At 38.0% G+C, this 20,889-nt stretch overlaps 1 protein-coding gene across 6 annotated transcripts in view; it reads left to right on the plus strand.

The window, feature by feature from the left end:
• Window positions 1–20,889, plus strand: part of LOC105474663 (phospholipase D family member 5) — a 418,259-nt gene that overhangs the window by 334,114 nt on the left and 63,256 nt on the right. The window lies entirely within an intron of this gene.

Here is a 20,889-nt window from a genome sequence, read left to right on the forward strand (position 1 = left end):
ATCTCTGGCCACCAGCTTGAGCCATTTGGGTGTGGTATAGCACCGGAAATTGCATCAAGGGTGACTGAGCCCTGCTTTTGGTATGAGAAAGTGAAACCTACATTTAAAAGGGATGCCAAAACAACATAAAATTATAAGAATTTACTACAACTGTATTTTAGAATAGCATCAGCTTTCGTCTTTTCCTTAATCACACCTATCAGTCAGAATAGAATCTAAGGGTTGTTCATTGGTTTCCAAGTGTTTACCATTGTGAAGGTTTGAGACATGCTTTTTTTCACAGTCTATGTTTTACATCCCACTGGTTGCTGGCAGGCTTTTTCTCATTTCCTTTAAAGCCACACACAACCTATTTATCAGACTAAGGATGTGACAGTCTTTTTTAAATTTCCCATAAATAAAAGTTACAACTTGTACTGGAGAGGATGCTTTCTTTCAAAAGGTCATTGAAATCTCAAGATGGTAAAAGCAGCTTGTTCTAGAAATATGGCTGCATAATGATAATCACAGTTCAAACCTTGATCATTTGAGTTTTTTTTCTTAAGTAAAATATCAAGCCCTGTTCTTGCTCCCTCTCAAAAAAGAACGATTTCTTCTGTGAAAGGAATGTAAGTAAAAAGGAGAATGAAGAGAGGAGAGGTGGGAAGCTATTTCAGCTGAGAGAGACCTCTCACCCCCACTATATCGTCCCCTGTGGAGTTTTTATTCCACCTTAGGGAAAAGCTTTTGTAAGATAATAAATTTTCTAGTAAAGCCAGGTCGATACTGGCAGGTGGGAAAACAGTCACGTGGAAGGTTATAAACAATTTGCATTTTAGGCAGAGCAGCAGGAAACTCAGAAAAGCGCCCTCAAAGATTTACAAGTAACATGTACATACTTTGAAATTAATCACATATAAATCAAGTATAGAAGTGCTAAGCAACTGTGTACTAAGTTGTAGAAATAATTGGAGGCTCCAGTGAGATAACTTAGGCAGTGCTTCCCAAAAGTAGTGTAATTGAAGACTCCTGGGGTAATGTAGAGGTGGGAGGAGCCTTTCTGTCCACACCCATCCTCAACCCATTGCATCTGTCAGTGTCAGTTTGTTAACTCACTGGATGCTTGATCTGCTTTTTACAGGTTAAAACAGATAAATAACATTGCATTTCAAAAACTTTCCTTTTAAGCTTACAGTGTCTTGCTCTTGAACTGAATTCCATTTGCAAATAACATGTGCATGTACTGATGATTGACATGGCCCATCAGTGAATCTGGAGACTAGTCATGCTTCAAGAACAATACTGGAGATAGTTTTGTAAAAACATTTGTCAATTCACTGGAAAAAATTTAATAAACCTTCCAGGGGTGTGCAGTTCCGTTTGGATAAAGCATACATACTTTTCACATACAAAATTAGTTTTAACAGTCACTTCCCCCACATTCACTTGGGCTTCTGACATCCAGGGGATTGAGGAAGATTTTATTTCCAAGAACAGATGGTTTTTCTGCACTTTCCATAATTGCATACAACTGCATGAATTTCCCTTTTTTTTTTTTCTTTTTTTTTTTTGTGCTTTCAGATGCATGACCTATGGCTGGGTATTAGGAGTTTGACTTCCTTTACCCAAATGCCTCTTTAAAAATAAAGATAATGACTTTCACAGACAGTCACTTATCCTTTGCACATACATGGTCTTCAAAATTGACTCCCTAAAAAGCCTCAAACTTTGCCAAAATTAAGGAATTGAAGGACGAAATTACTTATAGACAGCTGGAGGCTTATTCACATCTGCTGGAATATATATAAATACACACACAACACATTTTATATCTCTCTCTTTAGGAGACCCAAAAGAAATAAAGGATACTATTTCCTTTCTCCAGTGAAGAGACTGACTCTTTTGCCCATCTCTCTCTGCTCATCCTGCTCTTTGATCATCTTCTCTTCTACTTTTTTCCTTTCCCTTTTCTTTTTCCATCTCCGTTCACCTTTTTCTTTCACTCCCCACTTTGCTGAATGGTGAATTCCTAGTCAACCCAGCCCAAATTCTTGAGACCCAAAAAGACAGAGAAAATGCTGGGAGATAGAATGAATGGACAGCAATGACATCATTGTCCTATTTCACATTTATTAGAAAGAATTTCTTTTCTGGACATGATGATTAAGCATCCTTTCCACCTCTTTCCTTCCCTCCCTTGTTCTTTGAATTCTAATTCAATTAAAATAAAATCCACACAGGATTTCTCTCTTCGCAGCAAGTAAGACTTGAGGGAAGTATTTTCTCTCTTTTGCTTCACATATATTTCCATGAATTTCTTGATTCTTTACCTAGTCCTGAGATGTTTATGACATTCAGAACCAGAACAAACTAATACACACCTGTAGATATTAGTATGAACTGGGTATGAAAGCTGCGGGATCTCTGCCTACTATTTTTGTGAAGAATGGTGTTGATTATTGCTGACATTCTTTTTTACATTCACCATCTTGGTGAGTTAGAGAATATTTTGCTGCCATGCTACCATCTACCCTCCACCCCAAATATTTCTAACCTAAGAATAATAATGCACATGGCTTTATGATTCTGGCACGGCTTGAGCTGTCTATTCTAATTTAGCAGAGAACCATTTTGCAAAATTTGTAAAAGCATAACTGAGCCAGGGAAAAACTTCTTGCAGCTTTTTAGCATCACGGCCTTGACCGTGAAAGAGAAACTAGAACTCAATGTTTATGGGAAATAACCACACACACACATACATTCTGTGTAGACAATCACTAAGATCTCATCCCTAGGCAATTTCTATAATACGTTAAGGTTGTCTGAAGGACTGAGATAATAAAATAGCTAAATCTAGGCAATAAATGCAGACGCTGGCTTCCTGGGGACTTGAGGCTACATAATTTTCTTTGCATTTTAGGTTTCTCGGTTACAGAGTGACGATAATCATATTGACCTGCTTCCTGTAATGTTTGTAGTCATTGCCTAGTGGCTTTTCAACTGATAAATTAGTACCCTGCCACAGGGAAATGATTGATGCAGTGTAACAATGAAAAAGCACTTTAGCAGTGACAATGCTCAACAAAGAACATCCAGTTTATATGGAGAAGAAAGAAATGTTCCTTCCTATTGAATGAAAACAACAAAGGTCCCTGCTTCCAGTGTTCCTGGTTCTTTCATTCTGTGATGTCAATCTTTTGACATTTTAATTGGAAGTTTCATTTTGTGTAAGATTTAAATTTAGCTTCCAACCCCAACTTGTTAATTGAATAAATGTCAAATTCTTGACTCAATTCATTTTATACTTTTATGCCAAATATTTAAATTTTTTTGCCTACCAAATAGGCAATAACTAGCCTTTGCAACATGCAGAAGTGTTTGCTCCACCTTTGAGGTCGAGCAGCTGTGTCTATTGTTCCAAGATGTCCAGCTTGCAAGGTTCCAGTGTCATCAACAGAAGTAGGAATCTCTCCTTCCCCTTTGCCGTACCAGCTCCGATGCCCGATGTGGTTGTACCTTGGTGTTCTCTGTCTTGATTGAGAAATTATCAAGGGCACCAAATATATTTCTGACAGGCCTTGCTAGACATGTATAATCTCTTCTTTCTTGATGTATGTTACTTCTGGAAGAGATCTTAACCACCAAAATGAACCAAGGAAAAGGAGAGTGAAATGTTCCTAAGTCAGAATCAGCTGCTGTGACTGTGTGTGCATCAGTTTATCTGCAGTGTTCACGAGCATCTTACCTCACATATCCAACTCAGGACCTCTGGACAAAACTTAAATATTCACAATGAATATTTTCCTCAAAACATTATGTTCATTTTTACAATATAGGTAACTTAAAGAGAAACATACATTGCAAATTCAACCACTTTAATACTATTTTTTTTTCCTGTTCCTAGAGGTACATATACTTCTATATAGCTGTAAATAGATGATATGGTTTGTCTGTGTCCCCACCCAAATCTCATATTGTAGCTCCCACAATTCATGGGAGGGCGGGTCTTTCCCATGCTGTTCTCATGATAGTGAATAAGTCTCACGCGATCTGATGGTTTTTATAAAGGGGAGTTCCCCTGCACACGCTCTTGCCTGCTGCCATGTAAGACATGCCTTTCTCCTCCTCTGCCTTGTGCCATGATTGTGTGGACTCCCCAGCCATGTGGAACTATGAGTCCATTAAATGCCTTTTTCTTTATAAATTACCCAGTCTCAGGTATGTCTATAATTATTAGCAGTGTGAGAACAGACTAATACAATAGATTATACCTAGAATGCATAAAATTATCTATTATGATTTACAATGCAGTAAATATTACTGTACCGATAAAAACAAGATACCATAAGTCCCCATATGCTGCCATTGATTACTTTTTTCTTACAATAAAAAGCAATCATATTGTATCTAGTATCTTATAATCTCCTGTTTACATTTTCTTCATGAAATAAACATTTTTTTACTTATTATTTTTTGAGATGAATTCTCACTCTTGCCCAGTCTGGAGTGCAGTGGCTCAATCTCAGCTCACGGCAACCTCCATCTCCCGGATTCAAGTGACTCTCCTGCCTCAGCCTCCAGAGTAGCTGGGACTACAAGCGCGTGCCACCACACTTGGCTAGTTTTTGTATTTTTAGTAGAGATGATGTTTCGCCATGTTGGCCAGGCTGGTCTCAGACTCCTGACCTTGTGATCCACCTGCCTCGGGTTCCCAAAGTGCTGGGATAACAGGCGAGAGCCACCACACCCGGCCAAAATACACATTTTCCAGTGTCAATAAAGTTATCTATAAAATCATGAAAGGCTCAATAACATTCACTTACGTGGACATATTGTCATTTATTTAACCACATCCTAGGGGTGATTTAGGTTGTTTCCAATTTTCTGCCCTTCTAACATGCACCTGTTATGTTGAACAACTCAGTGATAGTTGAGTTAGGGGTGTGATCTCTCTAGGTCTCAACTTCTTTAATATGAGAGATTTCAAATAGTTATTTCTAAATACTAACTTCTGATTTTAAAAGCCTGTGGGCCATCGGTATAGGATGGAGAAAGCTAGAAAGAAGAAAAATTCTATATCTCCAAATTCACAACTTTTCTTGAACACAACCATAGAGTTGATGTTGCCGAGTAACAAACTAATCCAAAACCTAAGGATAAAGAGACAGGACATAAGCATTTACTCATCTGAGGAAGACACTGCCACACATAGGTGAAAAGAATTCAGGTTGAGGACAGTGGCTTATGCCTATAATCCCAATGCTTTGAGAGGCTGAGGTGGGAGAGTCATTTCATCCCAGGAGTTTGAGACCAGCCTAGGCAACATAATGAGTCCCTCTCCAATGAGAACAAAGATACAACATACCAGAATCTCTGGGACACATTTAAAGCAGTGTGTAGAGGGAAATTTATAGCACTAAATGCCCACAAGAGAAAGCAGGAAAGATCTAAAATTGACATTCTAACATCGCAATTAAAAGAACTAGAGAAGCAAGAGCAAACACATTCGAAAGCTAGCAGAAGGCAAGAAATAACTAAGATCAGAGCAGAACTGAAGGAGATAGAGACACAAAAAACCCTCCAAAAAATCAATGAATCCAGGAGTTGGTTTTTTGAAAAGATCAACAAAATTGACAGACCACTAGCAAGACTAATAAAGAAGAAAAGAGAGAAGAATCAAATCGACGCAATTAAAAATGATAAAGGGGATATCACCACCAACCCCACAGAAATACAAACTACCATCAGAGAATACTATAAACACCTCTACGCGAATAAACTGGAAAATCTAGAAGAAATGGGTAATTTCCTGGACACTTACACTCTTCCAAGACTAAACCAGGAAGAAGTTGAATCCCTGAATAGACCAATAGCAGGCTCTGAAATTGAGGCAATAATTAATAGCCTACCAACCAAAAAAAGTCCAGGACCAGATGGATTCACAGCTGAATTCTACCAGAGGTACAAGGAGGAGTTGGTACCATTCCTTCTGAAACTATTCCAATCAATAGAAAAAGAGGGAATCCTCCCTAACTCATTTTATGAGGCCAACATCATCCTGATACCAAAGCCTGGCAGAGACACAACAAAAAAAGAGAATTTTAGACCAATATCCCTGATGAACATCGATGCAAAAATCCTCAATAAAATACTGGCAAACCGGATTCAGCAACACATCAAAAAGCTTATCCACCACGATCAAGTGGGCTTCATCCCTGGGATGCAAGGCTGGTTCAACATTCGCAAATCAATAAACATAATCCAGCATATAAACAGAACCAAAGACAAGAACCACATGATTATCTCAATAGATGCAGAAAAGGCTTTTGACAAAATTCAACAGCCCTTCATGCTAAAAACGCTCAATAAATTCGGTATTGATGGAACGTACCTCAAAATAATAAGAGCTATCTATGACAAACCCACAGCCAATATCATACTGAATGGGCAAAAACTGGAAAAATTCCCTTTGAAAACTGGCACAAGACAGGGATGCCCTCTCTCACCACTCCTATTCAACATAGTGTTGGAAGTTCTGGCTAGGGCAATTAGGCAAGAGAAAGAAATCAAGGGTATTCAGTTAGGAAAAGAAGAAGTCAAATTGTCCCTGTTTGCAGATGACATGATTGTATATTTAGAAAACCCCATTGTCTCAGCCCAAAATCTCCTTAAGCTGATAAGCAACTTCAGCAAAGTCTCAGGATACAAAATTAATGTGCAAAAATCACAAGCATTCTTATACACCAGTAACAGACAAACAGAGAGCCAAATCAGGAATGAACTTCCATTCACAATTGCTTCAAAGAGAATAAAATACCTAGGAATCCAACTTACAAGGGATGTGAAGGACCTCTTCAAGGAGAACTACAAACCACTGCTCAGTGAAATCAAAGAGGACACAAACAAATGGAAGAACATACCATGCTCATGGATAGGAAGAATCAATATCGTGAAAATGGCCATACTGCCCAAGGTTATTTATAGATTCAATGCCATTCCCATTAAGCTACCAACGAGTTTCTTCGCAGAATTGGAAAAAACTGCTTTAAAGTTCATATGGAACCAAAAAAGAGCCCGCATCTCCAAGACAATCCTAAGTCAAAAGAACAAAGCTGGAGGCATCACTCTACCTGACTTCAAACTATACTATAAGGCTACAGTAACCAAAACAGCATGGTACTGGTACCAAAACAGAGATATAGACCAATGGAACAGAACAGAGTCCTCAGAAATAATACCACACATCTACAGCCATCTGATCTTTGACAAACCTGAGAGAAACAAGAAATGGGGAAAGGATTCCCTATTTAATAAATGGTGCTGGGAAAATTGGCTAGCCATAAGTAGAAAGCTGAAACTGGATCCTTTCCTTACTCCTTATACGAAAATTAATTCAAGATGGATTAGAGACTTAAATGTTAGACCTAATACCATAAAAATCCTAGAGGAAAACCTAGGTAGTACCATTCAGGACATAGGCATGGGCAAAGACTTCATGTCTAAAACACCAAAAGCAACAGCAGCAAAAGCCAAAATTGACAAATGGGATCTAATTAAACTAAAGAGCTTCTGCACAGCAAAAGAAACTACCATCAGAGTGAACAGGCAACCTACAGAATGGAAGAAAATTTTTGCAAGCTACTCATCTGACAAAGGGCTAATATCCAGAACCTACAAAGAACTCAAACAAATTTACAAGAAAAAAACAAACAACCCCATCAAAAAGTGGGCAAAGGATATGAACAGACATTTCTCAAAAGAAGACATTCATACAGCCAACAGACACATGAAAAAATGCTCATCATCACTGGCCATCAGAGAAATGCAAATCAAAACCACAATGAGATACCATCTCACACCAGTTAGAATGGTGATCATTAAAAAGTCAGGAAACAACAGGTGCTGGAGAGGATGTGGAGAAATAGGAACACTTTTACACTGTTGGTGGGATTGTAAACTAGTTCAACCATTATGGAAAACAGTATGGCGATTCCTCAAGGATCTAGAACTAGATGTACCATATGACCCAGCCATCCCATTACTGGCTATATACCCAAAGGATTATAAATCATGCTGCTATAAAGACACATGCACACGTATGTTTATTGCGGCACTATTCACAATAGCAAAGACTTGGAATCAACCCAAATGTCCATCAGTGACAGATTGGATTAAGAAAATGTGGCACATATACACCATGGAATACTATGCAGCCATAAAAAAGGATGAGTTTGTGTCCTTTGTAGGGACATGGATGCAGCTGGAAACCATCATTCTTAGCAAACTATCACAAGAACAGAAAACCAAACACCGCATGTTCTCACTCATAGGTGGGAACTGAACAATGAGATCACTTGGACTCGGGAAGGGGAACATCACACACCGGGGCCTATCATGGGGAGGGGGGAGGGGGGAGGGATTGCATTGGGAGTTATACCTGATGTAAATGACGAGTTGATGGGTGCAGCACACCAACAAGGCACAAGTATACATATGTAACAAACCTGCACGTTGTGCACATGTACCCTACAACTTAAAGTATAGTAATAATAAATAAATTTAAAAAATAAATAAATAAATAAAATAATAAAAAAATAAAATAAAAAATAGACAAAAATTAGCCAGATGTGGTGGCACATGCCTGTGGTCCTTGCTACTTGGGAGGCTGAGGCAAGAGTATTGCTTGAGCCCAGGAGGTTGAGGCTACAGTGAACCATGATTGTGTCACTGCCTGGGTGACAAAGCAAGACCCTATCTCAAAAAAAAAAAAAAAAAAAAAAAAGGAATTCAGCTAATATTTTTAATGAATTGCTAAAAGCAAGTGTTGTCTGCCAAGAGAATATGCAGCCTCTCTGGAATATAGACATAAGGAGAAATAGCACCCAATCTTAGAGTTTTCTCCATGGACCTCACCAAGTTGTCACAAAAATAATTGGTAAGATTTCTACAAAAGCCATCTCCATTGCATAAACTTGGGGTTGAAGGATAGCAGCTGCTGCAGAAAAGGCATGAAATCCTACTTGGACTTTTCTTCACTGTAAAGAACAACAAAGTCTGTTGACATTAAGCTGCTGGTAGAAACCCATTGAAGCTTGGGGCAGGACACGGAAAGCCCTCCAACCCTGGAGGGTAGGGACAGATATACCCAGTGATCACAGACCTAATTACAGGTGGAGGTCTGGGGCAGGATCACGGAGAAAGTCCCACCTCGGAGAACCATAAACACAGTGGCTGCCTAACATCAAAGCTTAATCAGAAAAACAAAGATTTTTCTATAACAAATCCATAGCATTTTCTTGCCAGAAAAGGAGCAAACACATTACTAGACCACCATTGAGGTGCAGTGCAAAGGGGAGACCTAACCTGAGGGTGGAGCAGACACTGACAACATCCACCTTGCAAACCATGTCTCATCCTAAACACAAAGTCAACACTAGGGTAATTTAAAATCCTTGGTTTACTAACGGTAAGCATAGCAGCAACAAATCCCAAACCCAACTGAAATCTTAACTAGATGACCTTTACCTTTCCATATCCAACACCTAGAAGAAATAAATTCTTATTATCAAGCGTAAAAACCTTCGTCTATACTGTCTTATACACAAGATGTCCATCTTTCCTTTAAAAAGTTATGGGGCATATCAATATATTAAGAAAAACACAAAGCAGTTAGCACATCTAGACTCAAATATTAAACAGATATTGAAGCTAGCATCCAAGAAAGTTTAACTACAATATATTAAAGATTTTAATAGCCGAGGTGGATAACATGCTAAAACTGATGCTTAATTTTAGTAGAGATGTAGAACATATGAGAAAGGATTAAATGGAAATGCAACAAATGAAAAAGAAAAGATTTTTTCACAATAGGTTTATCAGTAGAGTGGGCACAGCTGAGGGAAGAATCAAAAACCTTGAAGGTAGGTCAATAGAAATGACTCAAACTGAAAGGACAAAGCAAAAATAGGAGCTTGGTGGCAAGACAGTTGAATAGGAACTGCTCTGGTCTGCAGCTCCCAGTGAGATTGACACAGAAAGCAGGTGATTTCCGCATTTCCAACTGAGGTACCCAGTTCATCTCATTGGGACTGCTTGGACAGTGGGTGCGGCCCACAGAGGGCGAGCAGAAGCAGGGTGGGGCATTGTCTCACCCGGGAAGTGCAAGAGGTTGGGGAATTTTCTCCTCTACCCAAGGGAAGCTGTGGGGGACTGAGCCTGAGGAACCATGCACTCTGGCCCAGATACTGTGCATTTCCCATGGTCTTCGCAGCCCGCAGACCAGGAGATTCCCTCTGGTGCCTACCCCACCAGGGCCCTGGGTTTCATGCAGAAACCTGGGCAGCCATTCCAGCAGACACTGAACTAGCTGCAGGAGACTTTTTTTCCATACCCCAGTGGCACCTGGAAGGCCAGCGAGACAGAACCGTTCACTCCCCTGGAAGGCGGGTTGAAGCCAAGGAGCCAAGTGGTCTGGCTCAGCAGGTCCCACACAACAACACCAAGTAAACTAAGATCCAATGCCTTGAAATTCTCACTTCCGGCACGCCAGGAGGCTGAGATCCACCTGGGATGCTTGAGCTTGGAGGGGGAAGGGGCGTCCCCCATTGCTGAGGCTTGAGTAGGTGGTTTTACCCTCACAGTGTAAACAAACAAAGCTGTCCTGTCCGAAGTTCCAACCAGGCGGAGCCCACCAGAGCTCAGGAAGGCCGCTGTGGCCAGACTGCCAGATTTCTCCTCCGGGAAGGGTATCTCTGAAAAAAAGGCAGCAGCCCCAGTCAGAAACTTATAGATAAAACCCCCATCTCCCTGGGACAGGGTACCTGGGGGAAGGGGCAGCTGCGGTCGCAGCTTCAGCAGACTTAAACCTCCCTGCCTGACAGCTCTGAAGAGAGCAGCGGATCCCCCAGCACAGCGTTGGAGCTCTGCTAAGGGTCAGACTGCCTCCTCAAGTAGGTCCCTGACCCCCGTGTATCCTGACTGGGAGACACCTCCCAGGAGGGGCCGACAGACACCTCATCCAGGAGAGCTCTGGCTGGCAGGTAGCCTTTAGGGATGAAGCTTCCAGAGGAAAGAACAGGCAGCAATCTTCGCTGTTCTGCAGCCTCTGCTAGTGATACCCAGGCAAACAGGGTCTGGTGTGGACCTCCAGCAAACTCCAGCAGACCTGCAGCAGGGGGGCCTGTTAGAAGGAAAACTAAAAAACAGAAAGGAATAGCACATCCACTCAGAGACCCCATCCAAAGGTCACCAACATCAAAGACCAAATTTAGATAAATCCACCAAGTTGGGAAGAAATCAGTCCAAAAAGGCTGAGAATTCCAAAAACCAGAATGCCTCTTCTCGCCTCTTCTCCTCCAAAGGATCACAACTCCTCAACAGCAAGGGAGCAAAACTGGACAGAGAATGAGCTTGATGAACTGACATAAGTAGGCTTCAGAAGGTGGGTAATAACAAACTCCTCCGAGCTACAGGAGCATGTTCTAATGAAGCTAAGAACCTTGAAAAAAGGTTAGACGAATTGCTAACTAGAATATCCAGTTTAGAGAACATAAATGACCTGACGGAGCTGAAAAACATAGCACGAGAACTTTCTGAAGGATACACAGTATCAATAGCCGAATCAATCCAGTGGAAGAAAGGAGATCAGAGATTGAAGATCAACTTAATGAAATAAATATTAGAGAAAAAAGAATGAAAAGGATTGAACAAAGCCTGCAAGAAATATGGAACTATGTGAAAAGACCAAATTGACGTTTGTTTGGTGTGCCTGAAAGTGATGGGGAGAATGGAACCAAGTTGGAAAACACTCTTCAGGATATCATCCAGGAGAACTTCCCCAGCCTAGCAAGACAGGCCAACATTCAAATTCAGGAAATACAGAGAATACCACAAAGATACTCCTCAAGCAGAGCGAACACAAGACACATAATTGTCACATTCAACCAAGGTTGAAATGAAAGAAAAAATGTTAAGGGCAGCCAGAGAGAAAGGTTGGGTTACCCACAAAGGGAAGCCCATAGACTAACAGCAGATCTCTCTGCAGAAACCCTACAAACCAGAAGAGAGTAGGGACTAATATTCAACATTCTTAAAGAAAATAATTTTCAACCCAGAATTTCATATCTAGCCAAACTAAGCTTCATAAGCAAAGGAGAAATAAAATCCTTTACAGACAAGCAAATGCTGAGAGATTTTGTCACCACCAGGCCTGCCTTACAGGAGCTCCTGCAAGAAGCACTAAACAAGGAAAGGAACACCCAGTACCAGTCACTGCAAAAACATACCAAATTGTAAAGACCATCACCACTATGAAGACATTGCATCAACTAATGAACAAACTAACCAGCTAGCATCATAATGACAAGATCAAACTAAACATAACATATTAACCTTAAATGTAAATGGGCTAAATGCCCAATTAAAAGACACAGACTGGCAAATTGGATAAAGAGTCAAGACCCATCAGCATGCTGTATTCAGGAGACCCATCTCATGTGAAAAGACACACATAGGCTCAAAATAAAAAGATGGAGGAATATTTACCAAGTAAATGGAAAGCAAAAAAAAAAAAGCAGGAGTTGCAATCCTAATCTCTAGTAAAACAGACTTTAAACCAACAAAGATCAAAAAAGACAAAGGGCATTACATAATGGTAAAGGGATCAATGCAACAAGAAGAGCTAACTACCCTAAATATATATGCAACCAATACAAGAGGACTCAGATTCATAAAGCAAGTTCTTAGAGACCTACAGAGAGACTTAGACTCCTACACAATAATAGTGGGAGACTTTAACATCCCACTGTCAAAATTAGATCAACGAGACAAAATTAACAAGGATATTCAGAACTTGAACTCAGTTCTGGACCAAGCAGACTTAGACATCTACAGAACTCTCCACCCCCAATCAACAGAATATACATTCTTCTCAGCACCTCATCGCACTTATTCTAAAATTGACCACATAAACAGAAGGAAAACACTCCTCAGCAAATGAAAAAGAATGGAAATCATAACAGTCTCTCAGACAACAGTGCAATCAAATTAGAACTCAGGATTAAGAAATTCACTCAAAACCACACAACTACATAGAAACTGAACAACCTGCTCCTGAATGACTACTGGGTACATAACAAAATGAAGGCAGAAATAAAGATGGTCTTGGAAACCAATAAGAACAAAGACACAAGGTACCAGAATCTCTGGGACACATTGAAAGCAGCATGGAGAGAAAAATTTATAGCACTAAATGCCCACAGGAAAAAGCAGGAAGTATCTAAAATCGACACCCTAACATCACAATTAAAAGAACTGGAGAAGCAAGAGCAAACAAATTCAAAAGCTAGCAGAAGATAATAAATAACTATGATCAGAGCAGAACTGAAGGAGATGGAGACATGAAAAACTCATCAAAAAATCAGTGAATCCAGGAGTTGGTTTGAAAAGACCAACAAAATAGATAGACCACTAGCCAGACTAATAAAGAAGAAAGGGAAGAGTCAAATAGACACAAAAAAAATGATATAGGAGATATCACCACAGATCTCACAAATACAAGTTACCATCAGAGAATACTATAAACACCTCTACACAAATAAAGTAGAAAATGTAGAAGAAATGGATAAATTGCTGGACACATACACCCTCCCAAGGCTAAACTAGGAAGAAGTCAAATCCCTGAATAGACCAATAACGAGTTCTGAAATTGAGGCAAAAATTAATAGCCTACCCAACCAAAAAATGTCCATGACCAGATGGATTCACAGCCAAATTCTACCAGACGTACAAAGAGTTGCTGGTACCATTCCTTCTGAAACTATTCCAAACAGTAGAAAAAGAGGGAATCCTCCCTAACTCATTTTATGAGGCCAGCATCATCCTCGTATGAAAACCTGGCATAGACAAAACAAAAAAAGGAAAATTTCAGGCCAATATGCCTGATGAACATCGAGGTGAAAATCCTCAATAGATTACTAGCAAACCGAATCCAACAGCACATCAAAAAGCTTATCCACTGTGATCAAGTCGGCTTCATCCCTGAGATGCAAGTCTGGTTCAACATACACGAATCAATCAATGTAATCCACCACATAAACAGAATAGATGACAGAAACCACATGATTATCTCAATAGATGCAGAAAAGGCCTTTGACAAAATTTAACACTGCTTCATGCTAACAAACTCTAAATAAACTAGGTATTGATGGAAAGTATCTCAAAATAAGAAGAGCTATTTATGACAAACCCACAGCCAATATCATTCTGAATGGGCAAAAACTGGAAGCATTTCCTTTGAAAACTGGCACAATACAAGAATGCCCTCACTCACTACTCCTATTCAACATGGTATTGGAAGTCCTGGCCAGGGCAATCAGGCAAGAAAAGAAATAAGGGTATTCAAATAGGAAGAGAGGAAGTCAAATTGTCTCTGTTTACAGATGACATGATTGTATCTTTGGAAAACCCCATTTTCTCAGCCCAAAATCTCCTTAAGCTGATAACTACTGCAAAGTCTCAGGATAGAAAATCAATGTGCAAAAATCACAAGCATTCCTATACACCAGTAACAGACAAACAGCCAAATCATGAGTGAACTCCCATTCACAATTGCTACAAAGAGAATTAAATACCTGGGAATCCAACTTACAAGGGATGTGAAGGACCTCTTCAAGGAGAACTACAAATCACTGCTCAAGGAAATAAGAGAGGACACACACAAATGGAAAAACATTCCATGCTCATGGATAGGAAGAATCAATATCATGAAAATGACCATACTGCCCAAAGTAATGTATAGATTCAATGCTATCCCCATCAATCTTGATTTTCTTCACAGAATTGGAAAAAACTACTTTAAAGTTCATATAGAACCAAAAAAGAGCCTGCATAGCTGAGACAACCCTAAGCAAAAAGAATAAAGCTGAAGGCATCATGCTACCTGACTTCAAACTATACTACAAGGGTACAGTAACCAAAACAGCACGGTACTGGTACAAAAACAGAGATATAGAACAATGGGACTGAACAGAGGCCTCAGAAAAACACCACACATCTACAACCATCTGGTCTTTGACAAACCTGACCCAAAGAAGCAATGGGGAAAGGATTCCCTATTTAATAAATGGTGTTGGGAAAACCGGCTAGCCATATATGCAGAAAACTGAAACTGGACCCCTTCCTTACACCTTATACAGAAATTAACTCCAGATGGATTAAAGAGTTAAACATCAGACCTAAAACCATAAAAACCCTAGAAGAAAACCTAGGCAATACCATTTAGGACATAGGCACGGGCAAAGACTTTATGTCTAAAATACCAAAAGCAATGGAAACAAAAGCCAAAATTGACAAGTGGGATCTAATTAAACTGAAGAGCTCCTGCACAGCAAAAGAAACTATCATCAGAGTGAACAGGCAACCTACAGAGTGGGAGAAAATTTTGCAATCTATCCACCTGATGAAGGGCTAATATCCAGAATCTACAAAGAACTTAAACATATTTACAAGAAAAAAAAAACATCAAAAAGTAGACAAAGGATATGAACAGACACTTCTCAAAAGAAGACATCTATGCAGCCAACAACCATATGAATAAATGCTCATCATCTCTGGTCATTAGAGACATACAAATCAAAACCACAATGAGATACCATCTCATGCCAGTTAGAATGGCGATCATTAAAAAGTCGGGAAACAACAGATGCTGGAGAGGATGTGGAGAAATAGGAACACTTTTACACAGTTGGTGGGAGTGTAAAGTAGTTCAACCATTGTGGACGACAGTGTGGCGATTCCTCAAGGATCCAGAACCAGAAATACCATTTGACCCAGCCAGCCCATTACTGGGTATATACCCAAAGGATTATAAATCATTCTACTATAAAGACATATACATATGTATGTTTATTGTGGCACTATTCACAATAGCAAAGACTTGGAACCAACCCAAGTGTCCATCAATGATAGACTGAATAAAGAAAATGTGGCACACATATACCACGGAATTCTATGCAGACACAGAAAAAGGATGAGTTCATGTCGTTTGCAGGGACATGGATGAAACTGGAAACCACCATTCTCAACAAACACAAGAACAGAAAACCAAACACCGCATGTTCTCACTCATAACTGGGAGTTGAACAATGAGAACATATGGACACAGGGAGTGGAACATCACACACTGGGGCCTGTCAAGGGGTGGGGGGCTAGGGGAGGGATAGCATTAGGAGAAATGCCTAATGTAGGTGTCAGGTTGATGGCTGCAGCAAACCACCATGGCACATGTATACCTATGTAACAATACTGCACATTCTGTACATGTACCCCAGAAGTTAAAGTATAATGAGAAAAAAAATAGGGACATTATCCTAATTATCCAGATGGGTCCAATGGAATCACAGGGGTTCTTAAAACTGGGAGAGGGAATTAGATAAAAAGGACCAGACAAACGGCAGCATGAGAACTAAACCCATTACTGCTGACTTTGAAGATGGAGGAAGAGGCCATGAGACAAGGAAGGTGAGCAGCCTCTAGAAGTCAGAAATGGCAAGAAAACGGATTATCTCCTAGAGCCTCCAGAAATGAATTCCATTCTGCTGACACCTTGATTTTATCCCAGGGAGATGAGTCTCGAACTTTTGAACTACGAACTGCATGATAATACATTTTTGTACCTTTGCAGCACTGAAAAACAAAAGGTTCTACATATTGAATGTGTGAACATCAATATTCTAGGTGTGGATTTTATACTATAGATTTTCAAGTTGTTACCACTGGGAGAAACTGGGTAAAAAGTACAAGGAATCTCTCTGTGCTGTTTCTTACAGCTTCCTGTGAGTCTAAAATTATCTCAAAATATTTAACTTGAAAAGAAAAAGAAAAAATAGAAGAACAGAATTCAAAGCTGAAAGACCATGTAAAAAATATTAAAATTGGTATACCTGAGTAATTTATGTAACTTAGAAGAAATGTCTGAATAGCCAAAAATGTTCCAAAAAATTAATGATGGACACCAAACCATAGATCCAAGAAGCTCAGAAACCATCAAGCATTAGAATACATAAAAGCAAACAAGTAAGCAAACAAATACTAGGCATATTCAAACTGCTGAAAACCAAAGATCCAAAGACAACGAGGAAAACTGAAAAAAATATATTAATATAGGAACATTGACAAGAGTTAGAGGAGCCTACGTTTGGGACACTCTGCAAACCAGAAAACAATGAAGCAACATCTTTAGAGTGCTGGGGGAAAACTCCTTGTCCACCCCAAATTTTACCATTGGTGAAAATCTCTTCCAAAATTAGAAAAAAAGTTATGAGGGAGAAACAAAAATTTTCTCTAAGAAAAATTGAGACAATGTATTACCAACAGAACTGCACTATATAAGATGTTAAAGGAAGTTCCTTAGGCATAAAGAATATGATCACAGAAAGAAGCTTGAATGTTAAAATGAAGAGCGCTGGAAACAGAATAAATGAAAGTAAATATTTTTATTTTAATTGTTATAAAAGATAACTGATGTCTATAGGAAAACATAAGAATATATTGTATGTTTTAGCATACATAAAAGTAAAATATGACAATAATACCAAGGATGGGAGGGAGGAATTGAAAGCATATTGTTGTGAGGTCCTTATATTATATATAAAGTGGTATGTGTTATTTGAAGGAACTCTGATTATTTAAAAATCTATATTGTAAAGTCTAGGGCAACAACTCACACCACTAAAAATTTTATATAATGCATAAAGAATGAGCTGAGGATAGGGATAGATATGGAATAATGAATAATATACTAAATCTAAATGAAGGGAGAAAAACCTTAAAAAGAAACAACAAATAGATGAGGAAAAATGGAAGAGAGTCCTCAAATGGTACATTTTAATCTAATCATGTCATTAATACATTAAACATAATTGGTGTAAACATACCACATAAAATAAAAAGATTGAGAGATTGGATAAAAAAGCGAGGCCCAACTATGCATGGTCCACAAAAAAGCCACTTTAAATATAAATATGCAAATAGGCTAAAAATGAAAAGATTCTAAAAATTTATCATGCTACCACTTGTTGAAAGAAAGTTGGAATAGCTGTAACAGTATCAAAATAGACATCAGAAAAGTGACTATTACCAGGAATAAAGAGCAACATTACGTGATGATAAAAGGGTCATTTCTCCCAGAATCCATAATACTACTAAATGTATATGCATCTAACAAGAGAGCTTTAAAATATATAGAGCAAAAACTAATAATAGTATAGGGAGAAATAAACCCACAATTATAACTGAAGACTTCACCATTCAGTTTATAGTAATTGATAGCAAGTAGAGAGAAAATCAGTAAGGATATAGAAAACTTGAAAACACTGTCAACAACTTGACCTAACCAATGTTTATAGAACACTGTATCCCAAAACAGTACAACAGTTATTATATTTAAGTGCATATGGAACATGTCTCAAGAGAGCCAATATTGTTGGTCATAAAATGTTACACATTTCAAAAATTGAAATTATAAAAAGTACTTATGAATATAATCTATGAATTTATGAATAAACTAGAAACCAATTTTTAAAATCTGGAAAAATATCCCATATATTCATTGTGTGAAGAGGAAATTTTAGGGAAATTGAATATTTTGATTTGAGTGAAAAGAAAAATAGAGCCTATCAAAAATTTTGGTTGCAACTGAAGCAGCACCTTGAAAGAAGTTTATAACACGAGATGCTTTTGTTAGGAAGAAGGTCCAAATAATAAAATAAAAATCTAGTTCTTGAACAAATTAACACTGTTACAAACATATAGCCAGACTGACCAAAGAAAAAGAGAGAAGACATACATCACAAACATCAGGAATACAAGAAGGGACATCACTACAGACCCTAAGGACATTGAAAAAATAAGAGGAGAAACCATGAATAACTATATGGCCATAACTTTGATGATTTAGATGAAACAGATAAATTTTTTCAGACATCAACTACTAAATCTGTGTGTGTATGTGTGTGTGTGTAAAATTTAAGTCTTCTGAAGGAACTGAATATGTAGTAAATACTTCCTATTAATAAATACTCCAGGTTCAGATGGTTTCACTGGTGAATTCTAAATATTTAAGAAAGAAACAGTAACAATTCTCCACAAACTCTTCCAGAATATTTTTTTTAAAAAAGTAAAACACTTTTCAACTCATCTTATGCCAGCATTTCCCAAATACCAAAATGAGACAAACACATTATAAGAAAGATGAGTATCTTTCATAAACATAGATGGGAAGTTCTCAATAACATGCTAGCAAATTAAATGCAACAACGTATAAAAAAATATGATCAAGTAGAGTTTATCTCAGGAATGAAAGGCTAGTTCAGTATTGAACAATCAATCAATGTAAAATGCTGTATCAAAAGACTAAAGAAGCAAAACCGAAAAATTATCACATTGAGTTCAAATAAAGACTCCGGCAAAATTCAACATTCATTTTTGGTATTCTCAGAAAACTAGGGTTAAAAGGAATCTTTGTTGACCTGATAAAGAGTGTCTGCAGAAAGCCTACAGTTAGCATTATATTTAATAGGAAAAGACTAAATGGTTTCCCCTTAAAGTCAGCAACAATATTCTCACTAATCCTATTGCACATTGTACTGGAAGTCATAGCTAGTGCAGTAAGGCAAGAAAAAGAAATAGAAGGCATAGACTTGGAAAGGATGAAATAAAACTCTCTATTTGCAGATGACATGATTGTGTAAAAATTCCCAAAGAATCTATTAAAAAGTTACTGAAACTAAGTATGTTTAGAACAGTTTTATGATATAAGATCAGTATACAAAAATTAATGTTTCTATATGTGGAAATGTTTTCTGTATACAGTGTTTCTACAGACAAAAATCAATATTCCTATCCAACAGCATGAACAATTAGAAATTAAAAAGACAGTATTATTTACAATAATATCAAAACTATGAAATATTTAGGTATTAATCTTACAAAGTATGTTAAAGACCACAAAGCACTCATCAAATTAATTTTTAAAAGACTTTAAAATGGAGATATTTGTCATTTAGAAAATACCATATTGTTATAATGTTACTTACCCTCAAACTGATCAATGGGTTCAATGCAATTCCAACTGAAATCCCTTCAGGACTTTCATAGAAATTGACAAATGGATTCTAACATTTATTTAGAAAGACCAAAGAATTAGAACAGCTACAACAATTTTGAAATAGAGGAAGAAAGGCAGAGGACTCATACTACGTGATTTTCTGATGTACTATAGTAAGTTTAGACAGTGTCATACTATAGAAAGAACAGGCATATGGACCAATGAAAGCAAATAGAGTCCAGAAATAGACCCACACATACATGGCCAATTGATTTTTAACAAAGGTGCAAAGTCAGCTGATTTTCAACAAGTGGTACTAGAACGATTGAATATACATATGCAAGAAAATGATCTAGATTCATACTTTATGCAAAAATCAATTCAAAATGAACCATAGACTTAAATACAAGTACTAAAACTATATAATTTCCAGAAGAAAACAAAGAGAAAAATATTTGTGATCATGGCTTAGGCAAAGATTCCTTAGCTAAAATTTTCAAAACATGATCTATAAGGGGAAGGATGGATAAATTGAATTTTATCAAAATTAAGAACTGTGTGTTGGAATAAATTGCTAAGAAAATGAAAATAAAAGCCAAAGGTTGAGCAGCAATATTTGTAAGTCACATCTCTAGTCAAGGGTTTGTATCCAGAATACGTAAGATTCTCAAACTCAATGAAACCCTCAAAATTTAACAGGAAAAGAGACAATCCAATAGAACTATGCCAACTATGTGAACAGACACATCCCACATAGACAGCAAGTCAGTGTATAAATACCTTCAACAAAATTAGTCATTAAAGAA

This window comes from Macaca nemestrina, chromosome 1 (genome assembly GCF_043159975.1).
Source record: "Macaca nemestrina isolate mMacNem1 chromosome 1, mMacNem.hap1, whole genome shotgun sequence".
NCBI classification, from domain to species: domain Eukaryota; kingdom Metazoa; phylum Chordata; class Mammalia; order Primates; family Cercopithecidae; genus Macaca; species Macaca nemestrina.